The sequence below is a fragment of the Neovison vison genome, chromosome 5 (genome assembly GCF_020171115.1).
Source record: "Neovison vison isolate M4711 chromosome 5, ASM_NN_V1, whole genome shotgun sequence".
In the NCBI taxonomy this organism is placed as follows: domain Eukaryota; kingdom Metazoa; phylum Chordata; class Mammalia; order Carnivora; family Mustelidae; genus Neogale; species Neogale vison.
Window position 1 is genome coordinate 34,521,424 of NC_058095.1, and position 12,939 is coordinate 34,534,362.

The window sequence follows — 12,939 nt, forward strand, 5'->3', positions numbered from 1 at the left end:
AAGCTGAGTGTCCATCAGCAGATGAACAGATAATGAAGATACGAGATACACACATATATAAAAGAATATTATTCAGACATGACAAAGGAGGGAATCCTGCCATTTGTGACAACACAGATGCACTTTACGGACATTATTGCTATGTGAAATAAGCCAGAGACAAGCCAGAGACCCAAATACTGTGTAGTACCATTTGTATGTGGAATCTAAAAAACAAACAAACAAACAAAAAACCTTAAACTCATACATAGAGGGGAAAAAAGTGACTGACAGGGGCTCGGTGGGGGTGGCAGGAAAGGGAGAGGTTGGGAAAAGAGTACAAACTTACAGTGATAAAATGGATAAGGTCTGAAGATCTAGGGTATAACATGGTGACTACAGTTGGTAACACTGTATTGCATAATGGAAATGTGTTAAGATGGTAGAAATTGTGTACATACATAACACACACACACACACACACAGAATAGTGAGGTGATGGATGTATTAATTGACTAAAGGGAAGGAATCCTTTCACAATGTACCTGTGTAGCGAGTTACCACAATATCCACATTAAATGTCTTTCAATTTTGTATGTTAATTATGCCTCAATAAAGCCAATTTTTAAAAAAATGATACCAAGAGTGAGGTGCTGCAACAAATCTAAAAATGTAGAAGTAGCTTTGAAAGAGTTCGGAAGTTTGGAGGAAAAGCCTACATTGCCCTGAACAGACCTTTAAATGTGTTTTGGGTGAGGGCTCAGAGGAGGAAAAGAACTAGAGAAAAAGCTTCCATCTTCTTAGAGAATCGTAAGTGATGGCGAACTGAATGTTGATAGAAATACGGATGCTAAAGGTCATTCTGATGAAGAGTCTAACACAAATGAGGAATGTGTTATTGGAAACTTGAGGAAGGGTGATCCTTGTTAAAAAGTGGCAAAGAATTTGGCTGACCTGGATTCATGTTCTTGTGTTTTGTGGAAGGTAGAACTTGCAATCAATAAAATTGGATATTTGGTTGAAGCTGTTTCTAAGCCAAACTTTGGCTGACCATCAGGTGACTGGCTGACCTTTAGTCACAAGGGTGATACCTCTGAAGCTAGACTTAAAAATAAGAATGAGTGGGGCACCTGTTGGCTCAGTCAGAGGCGCATGCAACTTGATCTTGGGCTATGTATTCAAGCCTCACATTGAGTATAAAAATTACTTTTATTTATTTTTTAATTTAAGATTTAATTTATTTATTTGACAGAAAGAGAGAGATCACAAGTAGACAGAGAAGCAGGCGGGGGGGCAGAATTAGGCTCCCTGCTGAGCAGAGAGCCCAACACAGGGATCGATCCCAGGACCCTGAATTCATGACCTGAGCCAAAGGCAGAGGCTTAACCCACTGAGCCACCCAGGCACCCCTAAAAATTACTTTTAAAATAAATTTTAAAAAATAAAAAGAATTTTTAAAAAAATTTTAAAGTTTTTTTTTAAAATTTATTGTGGGAGAGACAAAGTGCAAGCAGGAGGAAGGACAGAGGGAGAAGGACAAGCAGACTCCCCACTTAGTGGGGAGCTCAATGTGGGGCTTGATCCCAGGACTCTGAGATCATGAGTCAGATGCTCAAGTGGGTCACCTAGGTGCCTCAAAACAATAATTTTTTATATTTTTTAAAAAGATTTTATTAATGTTTTTGACAGAGAGGACACACACACAAATAGGCAAAACGGCAGGCAGAGGGAGAAGGAGAAGTAGGCTCTCTGCTGGGCAGAGAGCCTGATGCGGGGCTGGATCCCAGGACCCTGAGACTAGGACCCAAGCTTAAGGCAGACACTTAACCAACTGAGCCATCCAGGCACACCAAAACAAGATTTTTTTAAAAAGAAAAACTGAGCAGAGACATTAGCTTCTGCATACCATAGGGAAAACAGAATCCACAGATTTAGTCAAGTTACTAAACAAAACAAAAGCCTTTGGGGAGAAAAGTCAGAAACCATAGTTGCTATGTTATACAAAGTGTATAATTTTCAAAAAAAAATCATAAGACATTCAAAGAAACAAGAAAGCATAACCTATCCTCAGCTAAGAAAAAAAATAGACAATAGAAACTGTTTCTGTATAGGTCCAGATGTTAAACGTAACAGATAAAAACTTCAGGTATTAAAGAAATTTTTAAAGTAAATTTTGAATAAAATTCCAATATATGCTTTAATAGCAATAAGCCTTGAAGATATCACATTAAATGACACATCACTCCAGACAAAAAACAGGAAATACTGTATGATTCCACTTATATGAGGTATCTAGAATTGTCAAATTCACAGAGACAAAGTAGGATAGTGCTTACCAGAGGCTGAAGGGAGGAGGAAATGGGGAGTTATCATTTTATGGGTGTGGGGTTTCAGTTTGGGATAATGAGAAAGTTCTGGAGGGGGACAGTGAGGATAGCTGTTGTGACAGTGTGAATACACTTCATGCCCCTGGATTGTACTCTAACACTGTGAAATGGTAAAGTTTAGGTTATGTTATATTTATACCAACTTTTAAAAATCAGGAGTTCAAAAGTACAATAACAGATGAAAAATTAACTAGTGGGACTAAATAGTTGATTCAAGAAGGCAGAAGAAAGTATCTGTACACTTGAAGATAGAGCAAGAGAAATCATCCAGATCGCTTCTCGGCCTTTTGGCTAAGATCAAGTGCAGTCTGAAGAACAGAGCCTGAGAGACCCAGGTGACATCAGGTATGCTGATCTATTTGTGCTGAGAATGTCAGAAGCAGAAGAGAGAGAAAAAGGGGCAGAAAACAATATTTGAAGATATAATGGCTAAAAACTTCCCAAATTTGATGGACAACAACCTGCAGATCCAAGCTCAATAAATCCCAAGGAGGTTAAACACAAAGAGAGCTATACCTAGACACATTATAGCCAACCTGTTGAAATACAAAGAGGAAATCTTAAAAGAAGCTGGAGAACTATCACATAAAGAGGAAAAACAAAACAAAAACTAAATGACAAATAACAGCAAGGGAAACAAGAAGGCAGTGGGTTGATATATTCAAAGTGCTACAAGGGGGGGGGGGACAAAGAAACAAACAAAAAAACCTGTAAAACAAGAATTCTGTATCCAGCAAAACTATCCTGTCTTTGCATCAATTTTTTTTTCAAGATTTTATTTATGTATCTGGGAGAGAGAGAGGATGAGAGAGAGGAGAAAGAGTACGAGAGGGGGGAGGGTCAGAGGGAGAAGCAGACTCCCTGCTAAGTGGGGAGCCTGATGCGGGACTTGATCCTGGGACTCCAGGATCATGACTGGAGCCCAAGGCAACTGCCTAACCAACTGAGCCACACAAGTGTCCCCAGCAAAACTATCCTTAAGACAAAGATGAGAGTTGCCTGGCAGGCTCAGTCAGTAGAGCACGTGACTGTTGATCTCAGGGTTGTGAGTTCAAGCCTCACATTGGGAATAGAGATTACTTAAAAATTATTAAAAAAAAATTTTTTTAAGTAGGCTTCATGATGGGTGTGGAACCCGACATGGGGCTTAACTCATGACCCTGAGATCAAGACCTGAGCTGAGATCAAGAGTCAGATGCTTAACTGACTGAGCCACCTAGATGCTCCAAAAACAAAACAAAACAAAACAAAACAAAAGTGAAATAAAGATATTCCCATGAAAAAGACCTCAATAATTTATTCCTAGGATTCCTGCCTTACAAGAAACTTTAAAGACAATCATTCAAGCTATAATGAAATAATTCCAGGCAGTAATCTGAATCTGTACAAAGAAATACATAGGCATTTGAAAAGGTAAATAGATAAGATTGCATAAAACATATTTATGTTAACTATACTTCAATTTTTTTGTTAGTTGTTTATTTATCAGGAGAAACTATTCCATAACCCAATATTCACATTTTGTAGTTCAGAAATAGGTCAGTGACAAACTTCAACTGAACTCAACCCAAAGAAATTCTTTACATTCCAAAATCACTTTGCACTCAGAAATACCAGCCTTCTACATTTCCTCAAAATCTTTCATGGAATCCTAATTTCTGTAGAATCTGCATATGCCACAGCAAACTTACAGAAAGCTGCAACTGCCAGTGATACAGCAAACACTGCAACAATATGAAATCACAGGTGCTTGGCCAGAAGGTCTCACACCTGAGGTTTCATCAAAGCACTGGAGGTCATGGTAGTTACTGTCCTCAACACCAACCTCAATCCCAGCGTCCTTCCTACCTGACACAGGGACGGCCCAACTATACTTCAGTTTGAAAAAAGGAAAACACGGTTGAATAAACAAATAAAAAGACTGCATGAAGCAATAATTATATCTTTGTATTTGGGGGGTTATAGCATATATGAATGTAATAAATATTACAACTATACAAAGGGAAGAAAAATTGATCTATATTAATCTCAAATATCCCTGGTGGTTAGGATTCAGTGCTCTCAAACAGACTGTAATGTAATCCCTGGAACCACCAAGAAAAGGACTTAAAAATATGTAGTAAATGCAAATCACATATCTAGTAAAGGGTTAATATGCAGAATATATAAAGAACTTCTACAATTCAACAACAAAACCCTAAATAACCTGATTTTAAAATGGGTATATGGGGGCACCTGGGTGGCTCAGTAGGTTAAAGCCTCTGCTTTCGGCTCAGGTCATGATCCCAGGGTCCTGGGATCGAGCCCCACATCGGGCTCTCTGCTCAGCAGGGAGCCTGCTTCCCCCTCTCTCTCTGCCTGCCTCTCTGCGTACTTGTGATCTCTCTCTGTCAAATAAATAAATAAAATCTTTTAAAAAAATAAATAAAATAAAATAAAATGGGTATATGACTTGAATAGATACTTCTCTGAAGATTATAGACAAGAGCCAACAAGCATATAAAAAGATGCTCAACATCACTAATGATTAGAGAAATGCAAAGTGAACCACAATGAGAAACAGACAATAATGTTGTAATACACCTATTGTGGTGAGCGTTTTGTAATGCACTCATTGAATCACTGTGTATACACCTGAGACTAATTTAATATATATCCACTATACTTTAATTACCTTTTTTTTTTTAAATTTTAAAGCCATGGAAATGTCCTGGTCAAAGCAGGAGGGTTGATCATCCTAGTGAGAGAGTAGCTCCTAGAGGTCAGCATCCTGGGTGTGATGAACATTATGGAGAGTGAACTTAGAGGAGAAATCAAGAGATACACACTACAAGGCCATAGTAAATATTTATACATTTGAATAAAATACCATGATTATCTTAAAAATTGACAGATGTAAATGAAAGAAGAAATAGAGAAGTCAGCAAATTAAACTTCATCCTAGGAAACTGGGAAGAAAAAAAAAAAAAAAGAACTAAACCCAAAGCAAGCAGACTGGAGTAAAAAATAAAGATGAGAGTGGTAACTAATAAAACAGGAAAAAAAAAAGCAATAAATAAAACAAAAAAATCAGTTATTTGAAAGGATCAACAGAAATCAACAAACAAGAAGAAAGAAGACACAAATTTCCAAAATCAGGAATGAAAAAGATCTTGCTAGTGATACTTTTAAAATTAAAGGAATTATAAAGGAATATTATAAACAACTTTATACCAATAAGACAAGTTACATAAAATGAACACATCCCTAGAAAGACACCATTTATAAAAACTGACTTGAGGGGCACCTGGGTGGCTCAGTGGATTGAGCCTCTGCCTTCGGCTCAGGTTGTGATCCCAGGGTCCTGGGATTGAGCCCCACATCGGGCTCTCTGTTCCACAGGGAGCCTGCTTCCCCCTCTCTCTGCCTGCTGCTCTGACTACTTGTGATCTGTCTGTCAAATAAATAAATGAAATCTTAAAAAAAAAAACTGACTGGAGAAGAAAGAGAAAATCTGAATAGACCTTAAAACAAGTGAAGAAATCAAGTTAATAATGAAAAATCTTCCCACAAAGAAAAGCCCAGTCCTGGAAGTCCTCATTGATTAATTTTCTGATCAGATATCTATAAGAAGAAATACCAATCTTCCACAAACTCTTTCAGAAGACAGAAAACCTTATCCAGTTCATTCTCTGTGGCCAGTATTAACTGGATACCAAAGCAAACAAAGACATCACAAGAAAGAAAAACTACAAACCAATACCCCTCATGAACATGGATGCAAAAATTTTTAGCAAATATTAGTAAACCAGGGCTCCTGGGTGGCTCAGTGGGTTAAGCCTCTGCCTTCAGCTCAGGTCATGATCCCAGGGTCCTGGGATCGAGCTCTGCATCAGGCTCTCTGCTCAGTAGGGAGCCTGCTTCTACCTCCCTCCCTCTCCCTCTCTCTGCCTACTTGTGATCTCTGTCAAATAAAGAAATAAAATCTTTAAAAAAAAATTAGTAAACCAAATCCAGCAATATATTAGAAAAAAATTATGTATCATAGCCAGGTGGGATTTTGTTCCAGAAGTGCCAAGTTAGTTTAACATCCAAATCAATTAATGTAATATACCATATTAATAAAAAACAAAAACCACATGATCATCTCAATAGATGCAGAAAAAACATTTGGTAAAATTTAACACCCATTCTAAATAAAAATTCTCAGCAAACTATGAAAAGAAAGGAATTTCCTCAACCTGATAAAGGGCATCTATTAGAAAAAACAAACCTAACATCATACTTAATAGTGAAAGATTGACTACTTTTCCCTCCTAAAATCAGGAACAAGGCAAGAGTGTTGACTCTTGTCATTCTACTCAGCATCATACTGGGAGTTCTAGCCAGTGCAATAACTGCTAAATAAATAAGTATCACAGGCTTATAAATTGGAAAGAAAGAATTAAAACTATCTTCATTCACAGAAAGCATGATTCCAAGGGAGGAATGGGTTTTTAAAAATGAGAGTAGACATAGTCAGTAAAGTCACAGGGTACAAGATAAATATACAGGGGTGCCTGGGTGGCTCAGTGGGTTAAAGCCTCTGCCTTCCGCTCAGGTCATGATCCCAGGGTCCTGGGTTCGAGCCCCACATCGGGCTCTCTGCTTGGCGGGGAGCCTGCTTCCTCCTCTCTCTCTCTCTGCCTGCCTCTCTGCCTACTTGTAATCTCTGCCTGTCAAATAAATAAATAAAATATTTAAAAAAAAAAGATAAATATACCAAAAAAAATCAATTGTCTTTCTATATACCAGTAAAGAGCAATCCAAAAATAAAACTATAAAAATACCCATTAACAATAGCATCAATTGGGGCGCCTGGGTGGCTCAGTGGGTTAAAGCCTCTGCCTTTGGCTCAGGTCATGATCTCAGGGTCCTGGGATTGAGCCCCACATCAGGCTTTCTGCTCAGTGGGGAGCCTGCTTCTCCCTTTCCCTCTGCCTGCTGCTCTGCCTACTTGTGATCTCTGTCAAATAAATAAATAAAATATTAAAAAAAAATAATAGCATCAATTATGGTAGAATACTAATGAAGAAATTTAACAAGTGCAAGATTTGTACACTGAAAATTATAAAACACCATTGAGAGAAACTGAATATAAATAAAGTGACATATCATGTTCACGGATTGGAAGACTCAATGCTGTTAAGATCGCAAATCTCCCTAACATGATCTATGGTGTAAATGTAATCCCTATCAAAATCCCATTAAGCATTTTTATAGAAATTAACAAATTTATACTGAAATTTATATGGAATTGTAAAGAACCCAGAATAGCCAAAACAATTTCAATAAAAATTTGGCAGACTTTCCATTTTCAAAACTTCCACCAGTATAAAATCAGGCAAATAGTATGGAGCAAAATTAAGAGTCTAGAAATAAATCCTCACATTTACAGTCAATTGATTTTTGACAAAGGAATCGAGGCAATTCAATGGGGGGGGAGAAATAATCTTTACAACCAAGGGTACAGGGACAACAGGATATGCATATGCAAATTTATATTTTTAGACCCTCACACTATAGACAAAAACTAACTCAAGATGGATTATAGGCCTAAATGTAGGCTTTAAGACTTTACAAAAGTTCTGGAAGAAAACAGATGAGAAAATATTTGTGACCTTGAGTTGGGCAAAGATTTCTTAGATACGACCCCCCAAATGCAAGTGATAATAGAAAAAAAAGTTGATAAATTACACCATCAAAATTAAAAATATTTGTGATTCAAAAATTAGCATTAAGAAAATAAAAAAAGAGGGGCGCCTGGGTGTCTCAGTTCCTTACAGCCTCTGCTTTCAGCTCAGGTCATGAACCCAGGGTCCTGGGATGGAGTCCCGCATCAGGCTCTCTGCTCAGCAGGGAGCGTGCTTCCTTCTCTCTCTCTCTGCCTGCCTCTCTGCCTACTTGTGATCTTTGTCAAATAAATAAATAAATAAATAGTAAAAAGAGTACCAAAACTAGTTTAGGAGAAAATAATTTGCGAATCTTACCTAATAAAGGATTTGCATTAAGAATACATAAAGAATTCTTATAACACAAGAAGACAAGCAACTCAATTTAAAATGAGCAAAACTCAGTTGGTTAAGCTTCTGACTCTTGATTTCAGCTCAGGTCATGATCAGGGTTGCGTGTTTGAGCCCCGCATCAGGCTCTGTACTCAGTGGGGAGTCTGCTTGTCCTCTCCTTTCCACTCCCACCCCTCCTCCCATCCCCCCTCTCTAAAATAAATACATCTTTTAAAAAAATAAAAATTAAAAATGAGCAAAAGATTTGAATAGACATTTTACCAAGGAAGGTAATATGGTAATATGGATGACTAATAAACACGTGATAACCGTCTCACATTGTCAGTCACTAGGAAAATAGAAATTAAAGCCATAAGAGTCCATTGTTTACTAGAATGGTAAGAACCCTAAGACAGACAATAACAAGTATCCACAGCGATGTGGAGCAACTGGAACGCGCTCACATGGTGCTGGTGGGAACACAAGGTGGTACAGCCACTTCGGAAGACAGTTTGGCAGGGTCTTAAAAAGTAAAACATAAGTTTACCATATGGCCTCGCTATTCCGTGCCTTGGTATCTATCCAGAAGAAATAAAAACCTGTCCCACAAAGACTGGTGTTTGTTTGTATCGACTTTGCACACAAGAGCCGAGATGCAGAGATAACTCGGATATTCCTAAATGGGCGAGCAGATAAACCAAATGTGGCACCACAGCGCGAGGACGCAGCGGTCCAGAGAAACAAACCAGCAATGTGGGCTGTGATGAGGATGAACCTTATGCTCACTGGCAGAGGCCAGGCACACGGGCAACACAGGGTAGGATTCTTCCTACAGGAGACACTCAGAAAAGACAGCTCCTGAGCTGCACAGAGCAGATCAGCCACCCTGTGGAACGGCGCACCAGCACGGAGTTATGAGCTGGGTTGATGAAAATGTTCTAGACTCAAGTGGGTTGATGGCTGCAGAAACTTCCTAAGAAATCACAGAATTGGGCATTTGCGGTGGGTGAACTTTATGGTACATAAATCACACCCCACTATGAAAACTGTGAAAGTCTATAACCCGCAAAGGGCAGGAGTGCACGGACCTCACCAGCAACACCCAGATGCCTGCCTCCTGCCTTTGCACCGGTGTCCACAGCTCCTCCTCCAGAACCCACGGTTCTCCCTGCAGAGATCCTTCCCGACGCCCGGGGCAGTGTTCACATTTAGCTCAGGGCATGGCTCCTACTTGTGATCTCTTTCTGTCAAATAAATAAATAAAATCTTTAAAAAAAAAAAAATCTGCTCTGGTCTGCCACCCTCTGGTCTAGCCCAACCACACCCTCCCTGTGCCCAAAAAGCCTGGCATAGGGGGTGGTAAGGAGCTCGGTCACCGGCAAGCAACCCTGACCTTAAGGATACCTGGCAATCACCCACAAATTTCCGAGTAACAGGGCAGAAGGCTCCTTGTTCTGGGGTCCTGCATGGTTTCTGTGGCCTTCAGTCCTGTGGGGAGACCCTAAAGTAGCCAGATTGTGCTTGGCCAGCGAGGAGCTCCCCTTGGACTCCCTGCCAGCAGGGAGGGAACTGGGAACCACACGCCTAACGCTTGTCTCAAAGGCAGAGACCCTTCCACCCCGCAACCAGGCCGCAGCGGGGCCTGTTTTCGGCAGAGCACCAGGCAAGGGCCACCTGGGTGGGGATCCTGGTTCCTGGCCCCTGGAGCCGCACCGCCAGTGCAGGGAAGGCGCCTTCCTGACCACACGGGCTCCTGGCTCAGACATGGACTTCCGCCCGGCGCTGGGATGGCTTTGCACTGATGGCAGCAGGCACTACCTCCGTGACTCTCTTCACTATTCAAAAGTCACACACCCAAACCACGGCTAGGCACACACAGAAATGCAATTATGGGAGGCGGGAAGTCCGCATCTAAAACTCTACCCTAAAATATCTGCATACTAAACTACCAAGGACAGTTGAGCTTTCAAAGGGAGAAGATCAAAGTGCTGTCATCTTTTAATTTAATCCTTTTGTTGCATCAATGGTCTTAAGAGGGATGAGAGAGATCAAAATAAAAATGGAAACAAACTATATCTTTGTGGCTGTTGTGTTTTAGTCTTTTTTTCTCAATTTGGGCCACAAAATAGGTCAGCTCCATTACTGATCAGCCTTCCCACAAATATTTAAAACAAATTGAATTGCACACCCAATACCCATCACAATTACACCAGGCACAATAACTAAATTAGCAATTCAACAAAATAATTGGAAATGCGATTCTCTCTATTCCACCAGTCTCCCTCGAGGGTTTAGCCGATCTATGGGGGAAAACTCAGCTTTCCTAATTCTGCAGCTAATTAGAGACACACTTGTAAATGAAGTTGTTTGTCTTAAAGTTGAAATTCTCATCTGGGGGGTGGGAGAGAGGGAAGGAGAGAGGAGAAAGTCCTTCCACTCTGGAGCAAGTGTATAAACAGGTAGAGGGAGCAAACGCCTGGGTTCTAATTAGCAGCCGTATCTGCCATTAATAAAACACCGCTATTTACCATCACTTCTCTGGAAGGGAACAACTTCAGAAGAGCCAGCCTGGCTGGAGAGAGGCCAGCACACTGGCCGCTCCTGCACGGGCTCTTCTGTTTGGCCCAGGGAGCCCCAGGGCCTCTCCCAACGGGAAGCAGAGGGGAGGCTCCCGGGCCAAATAGACTGTCCCCCTCTGCTGGAAGGCAGTCAGGGCACACCAGGGACCCTGTTGGCGCGGGCATCCGGCCATCCAGAGGTGGCAGTCTACCTTGGCCCACTTGTTCAGGCCACTCTTGGAGAAGCAATCTTGAGGTTTCAATTAGGCTGTCCTTGGCCTCTTTTTGCTCCTTCAGGAAGGAAAATCTCCATTTAATTATGTAACGGAGAACTAGGGCTTCCTTTTGTCTCCTCTTACCCTCCTTCAGGAAGATCAGGATGTGCCTCTAAAACGCACCCCCTCCACAGGGCTCCAAGGTCTTGAGGTCACGGTCATGGCGTCGGTGGGGGGGGGGCGCTCGGTCCCCAGGTGGCAGCTGGGAGCTCCTCTCCCATCACCAGCCCTACCTCGTAAGTTCGCACACCTGGGCTGCGCACCCCGCTGGGAACAAAGGCCTGACCTTACCAGCAAGGTCAGCCCATGAAACAGTGGGCCCAGGGCCTGGGGAAGCCTCGGTTCCCGAGATCCTCGGAGAACATCACAGCACCCAGGTGGGGGGTGAGGCCAGACGAGGAGCCTGCTAAAATGCTGATAAGTAAATTCAAAAGCACCTGCTCCTTACTGCTTATCTCTTCCAACAATGTGAACTCGGGAGTTATCACATTTAAAGTGTTCCGTATTAGCCTTACATTTAGCTCTTAAAACCAAGTGCAGTGCGCTACAACTTTAAAGGACACAAGAGTCAAACTGGAGAATAAGTTGAGGGCAGCGGGGAGTCCATTCCTTGCCTGATCCCTTGGGAGGAGGGGTGAGGCCGGGCTAGCAGCCCAGGAAACCCCCTGCCACTCTGGGCACCCAGGCAGGAAGCCACTGCCTTCACACCCCCTTTTTGTACCCCAGGTCACAGCCCAGCCACCCCAAAATCTCAAGCAGGCCCTTGTGCTCCTGTACCTGGTGGGCGAAGGGAGACACTGGGCCGCTCTGTCCCAGGGCTCGCTGGAGGGCTCGCTGCCCCATCTGTTGACGGCGGACTCCGTTTCAATGCTGGTGTTTGCTGTGACTTGCAAACGGTTGGGATATAACTTGTCTAGACCTGAGCTCTTGGACATAGTAAGCCATTAGCCACACTGCAAGGGCCCAAAGCTAATGACTAGTGTGTGCAAAATGATAGAGTTCCAGCCCCATTGTCCCAGAAAGTTCTAGATGTTCTGGACATAGCAAGGGCTAGAAGAGGCTTCTCCTGGGCAGCACAGAACCCCCACTGGAGAGTGGGACGCTGGGAGCTCCATGCTGCGCAGGCTGCGGAGGGGCAGAAATCACGGGGCAGCGGGTTTATTGCTTCGGGCTCCGGAATCAGCCACACGTGCCTACGAACACGCACCTGGTTGCCGGAGGCAGCCCTCTGGACCAGACTGCGGGGCCACGGGGAAGTGCCCTCCTGCCAGGCTGCGTTCTCACCCGGGGGAGCTAGAACCTTGGAAAGTGGTACCAAGCCTGGAAAGGAGCTGGGAGCCCGGCCTCCCAGGAGTGCCCGCCAGGATTAACAGAGCCGGTTCCGGAGGCGCTAAGGGCTTTGTCAGACCCAAGCTGGAGCACGCAGAGCTCTCCAGCGCGGGGGAAGAGACGGGCACCCAGAGACTGGGTCACCCGCTCCCACAGCCCTTCGCTAAGCCTCCACCAGGGCCTGGCACACGGTGCGAGGTCCAGGACAGCCGTGTAAATGGACGTGAACATCTTTGCGCCTTTGCTGAACCCAAGTCTCCGCAGCTGCCTTTACTTGGACACAGCAGCGAGAGAGGAGCGCAGCTGAGCCTCATTTTGCTGAGTAGGAGCCGGAGGCCCAAGGTTAACCGGCTTCCCCAAGGTCAAACCCTAGCAGGTTTCATTTCTA